The sequence below is a fragment of the Dendrobates tinctorius genome, unplaced genomic scaffold, assembly GCF_039654945.1.
Source record: "Dendrobates tinctorius isolate UK_male_01 unplaced genomic scaffold, ASM3965494v1 ptg000073l, whole genome shotgun sequence".
Taxonomy (NCBI): domain Eukaryota; kingdom Metazoa; phylum Chordata; class Amphibia; order Anura; family Dendrobatidae; genus Dendrobates; species Dendrobates tinctorius.
Window position 1 is genome coordinate 668,586 of NW_027361741.1, and position 13,952 is coordinate 682,537.

Here is a 13,952-nt window from a genome sequence, read left to right on the forward strand (position 1 = left end):
CATACTACATACATGCTACATTCATACTGCATACTACATACATGCTACATTCATACTACATAAATACTACATGCAACATACATACTACATATATACTACATGCATGCTACATACATACTGCATGCTACATACATACCACATATATACTACATACATACTACATGCATGCTACATGCATGCTACATGCTACATACATAACACATATATACTACATGCATGCTACATACATACTACATGCTACATACTACATATATACTACATGCATGCTACATACTACATGCTACATACATACTACATATATACTACATGCATGCTACATACATACTGCATGCTACATGCATGCTACATACATACTACATACATACTACATGCTACATACATACTACATATATACTACATACATACTACATACATACTACATGCATGCTACATGCATGCTACATACATACCACATACATAACACATATATACTACATGCATGCTACATACATACTACATGCTACATACATACCATATACATACTACATGCATGCTACATACATACTACATGCATGCTACATACATACTACATGCTACATACATACTACATACATACTACATGCTACATACATACTACATATATACTACATGCATGCTACATACATACTACATGCTACATACATACTACATATATACTACATGCATGCTACATACTACATGCTACATACATACTACATATATACTACATGCATGCTACATACATACTACATGCATGCTACATACATACTACATGCTACATACATACCACATACATACTACATATATACTACATGCATGCTACATACATACTGCATGCTACATGCATGCTACATACATACTACATACATACTACATGCTATACATACCACATATATACTACATACATACAATACATTCATACAATACATACATAGACATACAGTACATATAACATAGAGTAACATACTTACCAATACTTGTCACATTGTTCCCCGAAGCCATTGTCTTTTCCGGAATAAATATTAACATAACAAACCACAAAAATACTCACCCACGATCCGAAGCAGTCCACGAGTGTGTCCCACGACGATCTTGGGTAGAGAACTGCAGCATCAGCTGTTGCTGCCGTTCTCTACGGGCTGCAGGAATCCAATGACGGAAGGTAGGTATCCTTCCGCACTGTATTCCTCCGCCACTTAAAAAAAAAAAAAGTCCCTAGTCTCACTTTATGCCATTGCTGTGTGGGAAATTCCCACGCAGCAATGGCATAAAGTGAGACTAGGGACTTTTTTTTTTTTAAGTGGCGGAGGAATACAGTGCGGAAGGATACCTACCTTCCGTCATTGGATTCCTGCAGCCCGTAGAGAACGGCAGCATCATCTGATGCTGCAGTTCTCTACCCAAGATCGTCGTGGGACACACTCGTGGACTGCTTCGGATCGTGGGTGAGTATTTTTGTGGTTTGTTATGTTAATATTTATTCCGGAAAAGACAATGGCTTCGGGGAACAATGTGACAAGTATTGGTAAGTATGTTACTCTATGTTATATGTACTGTATGTCTATGTATGTATTGTATGAATGTATTGTATGTATGTAGTATATATGTGGTATGTATGTAGCATGTAGTATGTATGTAGTATGTATGTAGCATGCATGTAGCATGTAGTATGTATGTAGCATGCATGTAGTATATATGTAGTATGTATGTAGCATGCATGTAGTATATATGTAGCATGTATGTAGTATGTATGTGGTATGTATGTAGCATGTAGTATGTATGTAGCATGCATGTAGTATATATGTAGTATGTATGTAGCATGTAGTATGTATGTAGTATGTATGTAGTATGTATGTGGTATGTATGTAGCATGTAGTATGTATGTAGCATGCATGTAGTATATATGTAGTATGTATGTAGCATGTAGTATGTATGTAGTATGTATGTAGTATGTATGTGGTATGTAGCATGTAGTATGTATGTAGCATGCATGTAGTATATATGTAGTATGTATGTAGTATGTATGTGGTATGTATGTAGCATGTAGTATGTATGTAGCATGCATGTAGCATGCATGTAGTATGTATGTAGCATGCATGTAGTATGTATGTAGCATGCATGTAGTATGTATGTAGTATGTATGTAGTATGTATGTAGCATGCAGTATGTATGTAGCATGTATGTAGTATGTATGTAGTATATATGTAGTATGTATGTAGCATGTAGTATGTATGTAGCATGCATGTAGTATATATGTAGTATGTATGTAGCATGCATGTAGTATGTATGTAGTATGTATGTAGTATGTATGTAGCATGCAGTATGTATGTAGCATGTATGTAGTATGTATGTAGCATGTATGTAGTATGTATGTAGCATGTATGTAGTATGTATGTAGCATGTAGTATGTATGTAGCATGCATGTAGTATGTGTGTAGTATTTTTTTTTTTTTTTTTTTTTTAACATTTAACACATTAGCCGGATGATGGGACTACTACTGTCCCATCATTGGCTAATGTGTCAATCACTGTCATGGTAGCAGGCATCGCCCGATGGGACTTGTAGTCCCATCGGACGATGCTTGCACAGACCCCCGGACATCAGCACAGCCCCCCGGCAGGCCGGCACAGCCCCCCGGCAGGCCGGTACAGACCCCCACAGGGTGCACAGACCACCGGCAGGCCGGCACAGCCCCCCGGCAGGCCGGTACAGACCCCGGGCAGTCCACACAGCCCCCCGGCAGGCCGGCACAGCCCCCCGGCAGGCCGGCAGAGACCCCCGGAAGGCCCGAAATGACGGCGCATCATGATGCGCACACACCGCGCATCATGATGACGTCAGGCCGTCAATCAACTGAACTTCCGATTCCGATGCCGAATTCCGATATTGAAAAAATATCGGAAGTCGGTATCGGAATTCCGATACAGCAAGTATCGGCCGATACCCGATACTTGCGGTATCGGAATGCTCAACACTACTCACAGCCCATCAAGCAGATGAGCCACAGCTCCATCGCAAAGGTACCTTTTGAAAAGTGGACAATTGGAGAAACCAAAAATTAAAAAAATAATAAAATGTAACATGAATTCATTTATTATATCATGAAAAAACAAATATGTGACTAAAAGATTAAGATCAGATTTACAATTAAAAGCAGTCACATTGGATTTTAATAGTAAATCCTTTTAGTGTGATTCAAGTCCCGACTCGTGTACGGTTTTATGAGGTTGGCACACATTTAAAATGCCTCATCCCCAACCACAACAAACGGCATTGGCAGTCCTTCAGTGTTCGGAAGAGCTCGTGGTGTTGGAAAATTGAAATGATTCTCATACAAACCTTGGCCTACGTCAGAGTCTTTGAAAGTCTGAGAGTCATTTCCTTGTCAAAATGAGCCAACGTCCACGGCAACAAATCAACAGTCAGCATCTGCAATCACCATGAGAATAATCGAAAGGTATTTTTTGTAATTGAGGTACTCGGATCCACTTCCAGGAGGTTTCAGAATCCGAATTTGTTTGCCATCCACAGCCCCCAAACAGTTTGGAAAATTACAAATGTCCTGGAATTTTGCAGCATTTTCCAGCCAGAGTTCATTTGTGGGTTGGGGGAGGAATTCTTCATGCAGAACGCCACAGAAAGCAAGGCAGGTGTCTCCAACAATCCCAGAAAGGGTGGACACTCCAATCCGGAATTGAAAACGTAGAGATCTTAAGGAATCTGCCGAACGGAAAATGGAAAAAAAAATCAGAACATGGCTTTTATAACAATAATACTAATGACGTGTTTCTTTTTCAAAATTACGCACCTCAGGGTCACCAACAGACGTTCCTCAGCAGGAATTGCTCAACGTAGTTGTGTGTGCTGCCTGGTGATGAATCCTCGGACACGTAGCAGCAAGTCATTGAAGCTATGTTCCGACATCCTCATGTAGTCGAAAAACTTTTGCTGGTTTTCACGCAGCTCGGGGTACAACAAGTCGTAGGCTCCACGGCTCTCTTAGACTTCAATGAAGGGGTGTTGTCAATAGCGACGACAACTTCTTCTCCATCTTTCTCATCTTCTTTCTTCTTAACAAGCCACAGCAAATGCAAAAGTCAATTCCAGTGACAAATCCAGATTAAAATTGAAGCTCTCCATGCTAAGATCCATCTTGAAGCTGGACACAGCAGCAAAAGATAAGGATTTCATCAGTGTAGGGTCTATATATAGAAATCCCATGAGACACACCCATTGGGTGTTTCTTGTGTCAAGGAAATTCCACTGGAAAAGCTTTGTCCGCATACACAAATTCTCCTGGAAATAAAGGACGCGTGCGCATAAACAACGCAAACGCAGGCAAAAGCGCATACAAACGCATGCACACACAGCATTTTTTTGGCGTCATGCGTAAGATGATGTGGATAAAAAATGCAGTGTTAGCATGCATTTAAATGCGTTTTTGCATATGCAGATGATACGCTGCACGCACAAACGCTAATGTGTATGAACTTAGCCTTAGAGAAAATATCCAGTATGTTAGCTGTCCTGCATCATGTAATGTGATTTATATATTATATCAATGGATTTCTGTGTGTGTGTATATATATATATATATATACTAGCTGAAGAGCCCAGCATTGCCTGGGCATAGTAACCAACTGTGGTTAGTTATAACAAATTATAGTGATTATATTGCACATAAAAACATTTCACATCATATATTCAACACTACAGATTTGCAACACAAATTAACTAAACGATAACCCAAGTATCCTCTCCTGTGTGATAATTTCTGCTGAGCTGTGTATCTAATCCTATTGTGTGTTACTGACTGCTCAGCCATGTATCTAATCCTATCCTGTGTGATACTGACTGCTGAGCAGTGTATCTAATCCTATCCTGTGTGATACCGTCTGCTAAGCCGTGTGTCTAACCCTATCCTGTGTGATACTGACTGCTGTGCCGTGTATCTAATCCTATTGTGTGTTACTGACTGCTTAGCCATGTATCTAATCCTATCCTGTGTGATACTGACTGCTGAGCAGTGTATCTAATCCTATCCTGTGTGATACCGTCTGCTGAGCCGTGTGTCTAACCCTATCCTGTGTGATACTGACTGCTGAGCCGTGTACCTAATCCTATCATGTGTGTTACAGACTGCTCAGCCGTGTATCTAATCCTCTCTTGTGTGATATTGACTGCTGAGCTGTGTATCTAATCCTATCCTGTGTGATACTGGGCTCCTCCTGCAGTCTGTGTCAGAGGGTGGTCTGTGTTGGCACGGTAATAAATTGTGTTACTTCCAGCTTTACAGAAGGACAATAACACCATAGAAATGATAAGAATAATAATAAGAATAATAGGCCTCAGATACCACAACTGTCTACAAAGAAAACTGTTGCTGATAGCAACCAATCACAGCTCATTTTTCATCTTTTAAACAGCTCTGGGACAGCGTGGCGAGTTTTGAGTGGCGACTTTTGTGCTTTGACTTTTATGTGGCAAGGTTGGTGTATGTGTGGTGAAATGTGTGCTGAGGGTGGTATATGTGTTGAAGCACATGGTAGTGTGTGGCGCATTTTGTGTGTGTGTTCATATGCCCGTGTGTGGTGAGTTTCCTGTGTCAGGGCCCCACCTTAGCAACTGTACGGTATATACTCTTTGGTGCCATCGCTCTCATTCTTTAAGTCCCCCTTGTTCACATCTGGCAGCTGTCAATTTTCCTCCAACACTTTTCCTTTCACTTTTTCCCCATTATGTAGATAGGGGCAAAATTGTTTGGTGAATTGGAACACGCGGGATTAAAATTTCACCTCACAACATAGCCTATGATGCTCTCGGGGTCCAGACGTGTGACTGTGCCAAATTTTGTGGCTGTAGCTGCGACGGTGCGGATGCCAATCCCAGACACACACACACACGCACATATATACACACACACCGACATTGAGCTTTATATAATATATATATATATATATGTGTATACATAAAATTAAATTTATATATAATTTAAAAAAAACCTCTACAATAAGATATTTTTTTTTCATGTCATACATCCTGGCATTACCTTAGGTGTAAAACCACAAGAAACAGTTTGAACTCTTGCATAAAATATCCATTGTAATTAGCAGAAGGACCTCTTCATGAACTAAGAAATTGCTGCTGGCATATTACCCCTTGACCAGAGGACCCTGCAGTTCCTCGACAATTTGTGACAATTTGTTTTCTTTCTAGAGTCAAATGTCCACACACTCTTCTAACCCCAAATGAAAACCCTCTTGGGTCCCATAAAAAACCTGTCTGTGAAAATAAAACTGACTCCCCAGAATACCTCTGTGTGTGTTCTCTTTTACTGGCCTATTAGCTTATTAAAACAGGGCCCCCCTCTCGCTGCCCCCTCCCTTCTGTTGGACATGAGTATCCATTAGGCAGCTGTTGACAGTTGTTAGACCTATCAGCAGCTCTGCAGAGCCTGTTTGTTCTGGGGAGGTAGATGTAAGACACCTAGTAAATGCCATGGCCTGTGGTTTGATGTGTAACTTGGGTGGGAAGCAGACCAGGGACAGGGGGGACCCGAGGTGGACATTGCAGTCCGAGGTCTTGGAAGTGTTTCTGGATGTGGCTGTTTGATATTAGTAAAGTTGTTCCCTTGGTGCACATTGTACAACACTCTAGGTCAGGGGTTTGTTTCAATTCATCTTTTTACTTATTGTGCGCCTGTACCGAACTGCACTCCATGACTGTGGTACTTCATTAAAATGACAGACGTCTCTAAGTGTTGGGCAAAGCGCAGAAGTTGTAATAGAAGATGCACAAGTTCTTCGGTATACATGGTCTTTCATCATTCCATGCTTAAAATCTAAGCAAGAACACTTCAGAACTTACCTCACTGATTTTAAGCGCTACTGTGCATCGCTTGACCCTTTAGTTCATAGGATTCATTATTTATTCCCTTCCCACCAATGCCAATTTTCATTTTTGCTTTAACTTCCTCTTCTTCCAAAAGTCACAACTTTTATTTTTCCATTGACAGAGCTGTATCAGGGCTTATTTTTGAGGGACGTGTTGTAGCTTAGACTGTCACCAATTTTACTGTATCATGTACTGAAAAAATGGGAAGAAAAATCAAAGGGGAATGTTGAAAAAAAACCCAACACAATTCTGTCCAAGTTTTTTGGATTTTACCTTTATGGCATTCTCTATGTATCAAAAATGACATGATTTTTCAGGTGAGTTCAATTTCAGTGAGAAAAAAACTTACGGTATATAGTATTTTATTAATATTTTGGTAATTTAAAAAAAATTCTGATCTTGGAAAAAAAATGGTTTGTGTTATCAGAACTTTTTATTTTTTTCATTGATGAAACTGTATGATGAGTTCTTTTTTGCATGGTGAGCTGTATGTTGATAGATCGGATAAGGCTATACCAAACATTTCAGATTGGGAAAAGGGAGTTATTAAAACTTTTTTTTTTATTATTAATATATATTTTTTCAAATTAAGCTTTACTTATTTTTGTTAATCTCCCCTAGTATTTATTTATAGGTCCCTGACCCTGTCCCCATCTACCCTATCGTCTCCAGCAACTATGCTTGCATATGAGTGCTTGAACTTACGTACAGAATTCATGTTAGGTAAGAATAGGACTGTGAGACACATATTTAGTTACAATTAGAAATAGGAATATTTTGGGATATAAAATTGGATGCATCAGCCCAAGATTGGGGAGCTTAGTGGAGAGATTGCTCTAGATCAGGGGTCCCCAACCTGTAGCTCGGGAGCCACATGTGGCTCACGGTACCATGAATTGTGGCTCACGTCTACCTGCCACCTTGGTGCATTAGGTCCAGGTCTAGCAGACAGGTATAAAGAGCACATATCAAAATGGTGAATTTTGTGAGTAGATGTTTTAGGTGTGGTACACTGGAGGATGATACTTCCCATCAGAAGAGGTGCTCAAAGCTGGTTGCGACAGTGTGGTGGGAGTCTTTCATGGGAGAATACTGAATGAGGGTATTGTGGGAAACCCTGGATCTCAGTGTACTGCTTTGGAGTGATTTCTGTGGAAAAGCTTTGGTTATCATTATACCTGTAATGGGGGGTTTGGACGACACTACTTTGAAGGGGGTGGGAGCTGGATGTGGCTCGCGACCCTCTCTCAGTGCTGAATGTGGCTCGTGACCCTTTCTCTAAGCTAAATGTGGCTGTCAAGGTCAAGAAGGTTGGGGACCACTGCTCTAGATCAAGGATGTTAAACTCAAATACATAGCAGGCCAAAATTAAAAAGCGTGGACAAAGTCGTGGGCCAGCCTTGATATTTATTTAAAAAATGTGTATAATTGAAGAAGTTTTTCCTTATTGCCAAATATAAGGATGAACCTTTTCATATGGAAATAAATGTAAAGGGGTTGTCCCACGAACAAAGTACATTTTATTTTTATCTTAGAATAAAATAAACACATAATTACAAATGGGGCATACTGGAATAATATGTTATGTAACAGCAGTAAAAGCATATCTCTAATGGCCTAATTCAAATATATTTTAACAAAGGATATAAACCTTGACTAATACAGATAATACAGTATGATGCCAAGAAAAGTACCAGGCAAAAACAGTAAGATACACCCACAGTGAATTTCTCCACAATACCCTCCACATGCACGGTATGATGACCCTACTCAGGGCTGGACTGGCCATCTGGCAATTCTGACAAATTCCAGAAGTGCCTGTATGGTCGTGGGCCACCTTGTCTGCTACATTGTTAATAGTATTGACGTACTCAAGATACTGATACTGTTAACAGTTGTGATACAGCATAAAGTCGTAGGCTTTATTACCTACCCCAGTAGGCCGCGGGGGTCCTTTCTGTCTGTGGCCAGCCAGAGGACAGCACCAACAGCGGATCGTGCCACCAGCATCCACTACAAGAATGGATAGAAGAGGAGATAGATGGTGTGAAGGATGAGGAGTCTGGATTAGGTTAGCATAAGGATTTTTTTTATTTTTGGGGGCTGTGGGTACCTTCACACTATATAGGGTGATGTGAGTTGGACCAGCATGGTTTATATGGGACTGTGGGGTGGACCACAATACTATATAGTGTACCACTGGGGGAACCATCATGCTACATAGAATCATAGAATCATAGAATCATAGAATCGTAGAGTTGGAAGGGACCTCCTGGGCCATCTGGTCCAACCCCCTGCTCAAAGCAGGATTCGCTAAATCATCCCAGTCAGATGTCTGTCCAGCCTCTGTTTGAAGACTTCCATTGGAGGAGAACTCACCACTTCTCGTGGCAGCTTGTTCCACTCATTGATCACTCTAACTGTCAAAAAGTTTTTTCTAATATCTAATCTGTGTCTCCTCCCATTCAGTTTCATCCCATTGCTTCTAGTCTTTCCTTGTGCAAATGAGAATAAAGTTGATCCTTCTACAATGTGACAGCCCTTTAGATATTTGTAGAGAGCTATTAAGTCTCCTCTCAGTCTTCGCTTTTGCAAACTAAACAATCCCAAATCCTGCAACCTTTCCTCATGAGACAGGGTTTGCAGACCGGTCACCATTCTGGTTGCTCTTTTCTGAACTTGCTCCAGTTTGTTGATGTCTTTTTTAAAATGTGGTGCCCAAAACTGGACACAATATTCCAGATGAGATCTGAGCAAAGAGGAGTAGAGGGAAATAATGACTTCACGTGATCTAGACTGTATGCTTCTGTTAATACATCCTAGAATTGCATTTGCCTTTTTTGCTGCTGCATCACACTGTTGACTCATATTCAGTCTGTGATCTATTAGTATACCCAAATCATTTTCACATGTGCTGTTTCTTAGGCCTATTCCTCCCATTCTGTATATGCTTTTTTCATTTTTATTGCCCAGATGTAGTACTTTGCATTTTTCCCTGTTAAAAACCATTCTGTTAGTTGCTTCCCACTTCTCCAGTTTATTTATATCTTTTTGAATCCTCTCTCTCTTCTCTAGTATTAGCTATCCCTTCTAGCTTTGTGTCATCAGCAAATTTAATCAGTTTACCCTCAATTCCTTCATCTAAATCATTGATAAAGATGTTGAACAATACAGAGCCCAGGACAGAGCCCTGTGGTACCCCACTTGAGACATTCTTCCAACTGGATGTGCAGCCATTTATGACCACTCTTTGGGTCCAATCACTAAGCCAGTTATGAATCCACCTAACAGTTGCCTTGTCCATTCCATACTTAGTCATTTTTTCAATAAGGATTGTATGAGATACTTTGTCAAATGCTTTGCTGAAGTCAAGATATACTATATCTAGAGCATTTCCTTGATCCACCCAATCAGTGATTCCGTCATAAAAGGAAATTAAGCTAGTCTGACATGACTTATTAGTTACAAACCCATGCTGACTCTGTTTAACCACTTCATTCTTATCCAGGTACTGACATACATGTTGTTTAATAATTTGTTCAAAGATCTTTCCTGGTATAGAAGTCAGACTCACCGGCCTATAGTTGCCTGGGTCCACCTTCTTCCCCTTTTTGAAGATAGGAACAACATTTGCTCTTCTCCAGTCTTCTGGGACTTCTCCTGTTCTCCAAGAATTTTCAAAGATTATGGAGAGGGGTTCAAAAATTTCTTCTGCTATCTCCTTCAGTACTCTGGGGTGTAATTCATCTGGACCTGGAGACTTGAATTCATTTAGGTTAGCTAAGTGTTTCCTCACTATCTTTCTGTTTATAGATATCCTGGATTCTTCTATTCCCTTAATAGGACAGTGAAGAACAGTTGATTTTACATTTCCTTTCTGAGAGAAAACAGATGCAAAATAGGAATTTAAAAGTTCGGCCTTCTCAACATCCTGTCTTACCATTTCATCATTTTCATCCTGTAAAAATCCTATATCATCTTTGACTTTTCTTTTACTTTTGACATATCCCCAAAATCCTTTATTATTGCTTTTGACATCTCTTGCAAGCCTCAATTCATTGTCAGCTTTAGATAATCTGATTTGTGCCCTGCAGGTTCTGCAGACAGCATTATATTCTTCTTTAGATATGTCTCCCTCTTTCCATTTTATAAACATTTTTTTCTTCCTTTTTAGCATGTGCTTAAGTTCTGTGTTCATCCATCCTGGCTTCCTTAAATGCTTCCTATTCTTCCCTCTTTTCGGAATTGTTAACAATTGTGCTTAGAGAATTTCATTTTTCAAGATTTCCCACCCTTCCTGGACATTTTTGTCTTTAAGGATATCCAGCCATTGGATCCCTCCAATTCTCTTTCTGAATCCCTTAAAATCTGCCTTTCTGAAATGTAACCTTGACGTCTGAGTCTTCACAGGTCTTCCTCCTCTAGTTATCCAAAATTCTAAAATAGCATGGTCGCTACCTCCTAGGGTCCCAGCCACTTTTACCTCCTCAACCATTTCCTCCCTGTTTATAAGGATTAGATCCAAGGTAGCAGTTCCCCTTGTTTTCTCCCCTACCTTTTGGAAGATAAAGTTGTCAGCAAGAGAGGATAAGAATTTCCTTGACCTGTTAGTTTTGCCTGAGAGAGATTCCCAACAAATGTCTGGATAGTTGAAATCTCCCATGACAACTATGTCATATTTTTTGGAGAACTTAGCCATTTCATGCATAAAGAGTTCATCCATATCTTCAGCTTGCACAGGCGGCCTGTAGTAAATGCCTACAATGGTGTCCTTTCCATTGTTCTGTCCTTGTATTCTTACCCAAACAGTTTCCACAGAACTCCCAGTCTCTGAAGCTTCAATCTCTGTGCAGATATACACGTTTCTAACATACAATGCGACACCTCCTCCTCATTTATCAAGTCTGTTTCTTGCAAATAAGTTGTATCCTTCTAGTCTTGTATTCCAATCATGTGTATCGTCCCACCAAGTTTCAGTGATTCCAATGACATCATATTTCTTTTCCTGTGTTAGTAGTTCCAATTCTCCTTGTTTGTTGCCCATGCTTTGTGCATTAGTATAGAAACATTTTAGTTTGTGATTGGTTTCTCTTTCTCCAATATTTTTATTAATTAGATTCTTTTGTCTTTGTTCTTCCTTTCCACTTCTAATAGCAGAGTTCTCAATAGCATTTGTCAGGTGTATGGCTTTTTCTAGTCTTTTGCTAGGGTGTTGCTAGGGTGTTGTGAACTTATTTTCTGGTTTACCTCTGGCTTCTGGTGAGGGTGGTGGAGCTGGCTGTGTTGACAAAGGAGTCATGAGTTCTTCATCCAGGCTCCCTCTAGTGGTGACAGTAGGTAATGAAGCTGATCTAAATGGTAGAGACCTGCCACCTGAGGAGGAGGACTGTGAGTGGACATCAAGAGTCTCTGACTGGATTTAAGACAGCCGACTCCCTAATTTTGTGCTGGTGATTTTTTTCCTGCCCTGAGGTTCTGGTTACCAGTTGTGTTCCTGCCTTCTCAAGCTAAGTGTGCTCTGCTATTTTTTCACATGAGATTTGGTCTGGTTTACTTAGTTTTTGTGGTCAGCCAGCCCCTGCTGGGGCTGCGCTGAATTTCCATTCTTATGTCTCTGTTTATGCCAGTTGCTTTTTGTCCCTGATCAGATTGGTCTCTTTTTGCTCTGTCTTAAGAATATACCAGAGTGCTGATATAGGGAATTGAAGTCTAGTGACTTCAGGGTTTTTGTTATCAGAAAGTGTTGGACATTTTTTGGCAGGGTTTTGTGCCTGATTGCAGACAGCATCTTTCCTTTCCTGTCCTTTCTAGTTAGTGTGGGCCCCATCGTTTGCTCAGCCTATTTTTCTATCTGTGTTTGTGTTTTCATCTTGTCTCACCGACAATACATGTTTGGGGGCTGTCTATTGCTTTGGGGTCTGCTCTGGGGGGAGTTTAGATTTCCCCTCTTCTTGCTTTAGGCTTATTTAGTTCTCTGGCTGTGATGAGGTGTCTAGGATCATCGTAGGTACGCTCCACGGCTACTGCGAGTTGTGTGGCTAGGATCAGGGGTCTGCAATCCGCTTAGTTACCAACCTCTCTGGTTTTCTGTGGCTTAGCTTGTTTTTGTTTTTCCTCCTCAGTGACTCATTCATAACAATAGGGGCTGTTGGGGGACCATCATACTATATGGGGGACTGTTGGGAGGACCATCATACTATAAAGAGGGCTGTAAGGTGGCCCATCATATCATATAGGACTATTAGTTGAACCATCATACTATATATGGGGCTCTTGGGGGTACCATCATACTATATAGGGGCTGTGAGGGAGACCATCATAGTATACAAGGAGCTGTAGGGTGGACCATCATACTATATAGGGGATGTTGTGGGGACCATCTGTGACGGATCGCACAGGGGAAGGGGGTGTCAACTTCACTCACCTTGGGGAGGGGAGAGAAGGACCCTGCTCTCTGGCACCACCACTTGCCCCAGGTCAGTCAGTGAACTGCACCGAGGGCAAATAGTCGCCGGAAAGGCTTCCCTTATAGGTACGAGAAAATGAGGGGCTCCCAATGAGGGGATATATATATCACCAGTCCAGGCTGGGGATATATATATAAACCGCCCGGCCGTCGCTATCAGAGTTCCTAACTAAAATAATATGGTTTACTGCCACCAGTTCCTTGTTCAAAATAAGCCCCATCCTTCAGCAGGCTTATATCAGGTCAGAAACCAACTCGGGTAGCATATAATAACCAACGGAGCTTGCAGACGTGGGGATTCGTGTATCGACATAAAAGAGCAGCCCAAGATTAATTATTTATTTAATCGCTGAAAGGCGCACTAGAAATATACAGGCATATATTTACAGAACAATATACAGGTATACAGTCAAGAGTGTAGTACAAGGTTAGGGTATAGATAGGTTGCAATTACTATGTTATGTAACTTATGTAGCATGTGACCACAGGGAGACGCTGATGGATCACAGGTCCAAATCTTAGTTGCGTGGTTTTCCTGGCTGCATCAGCTAACGGATCATCCTGCCAGTAGAAAACTAAGCTCAAAATGAGGAG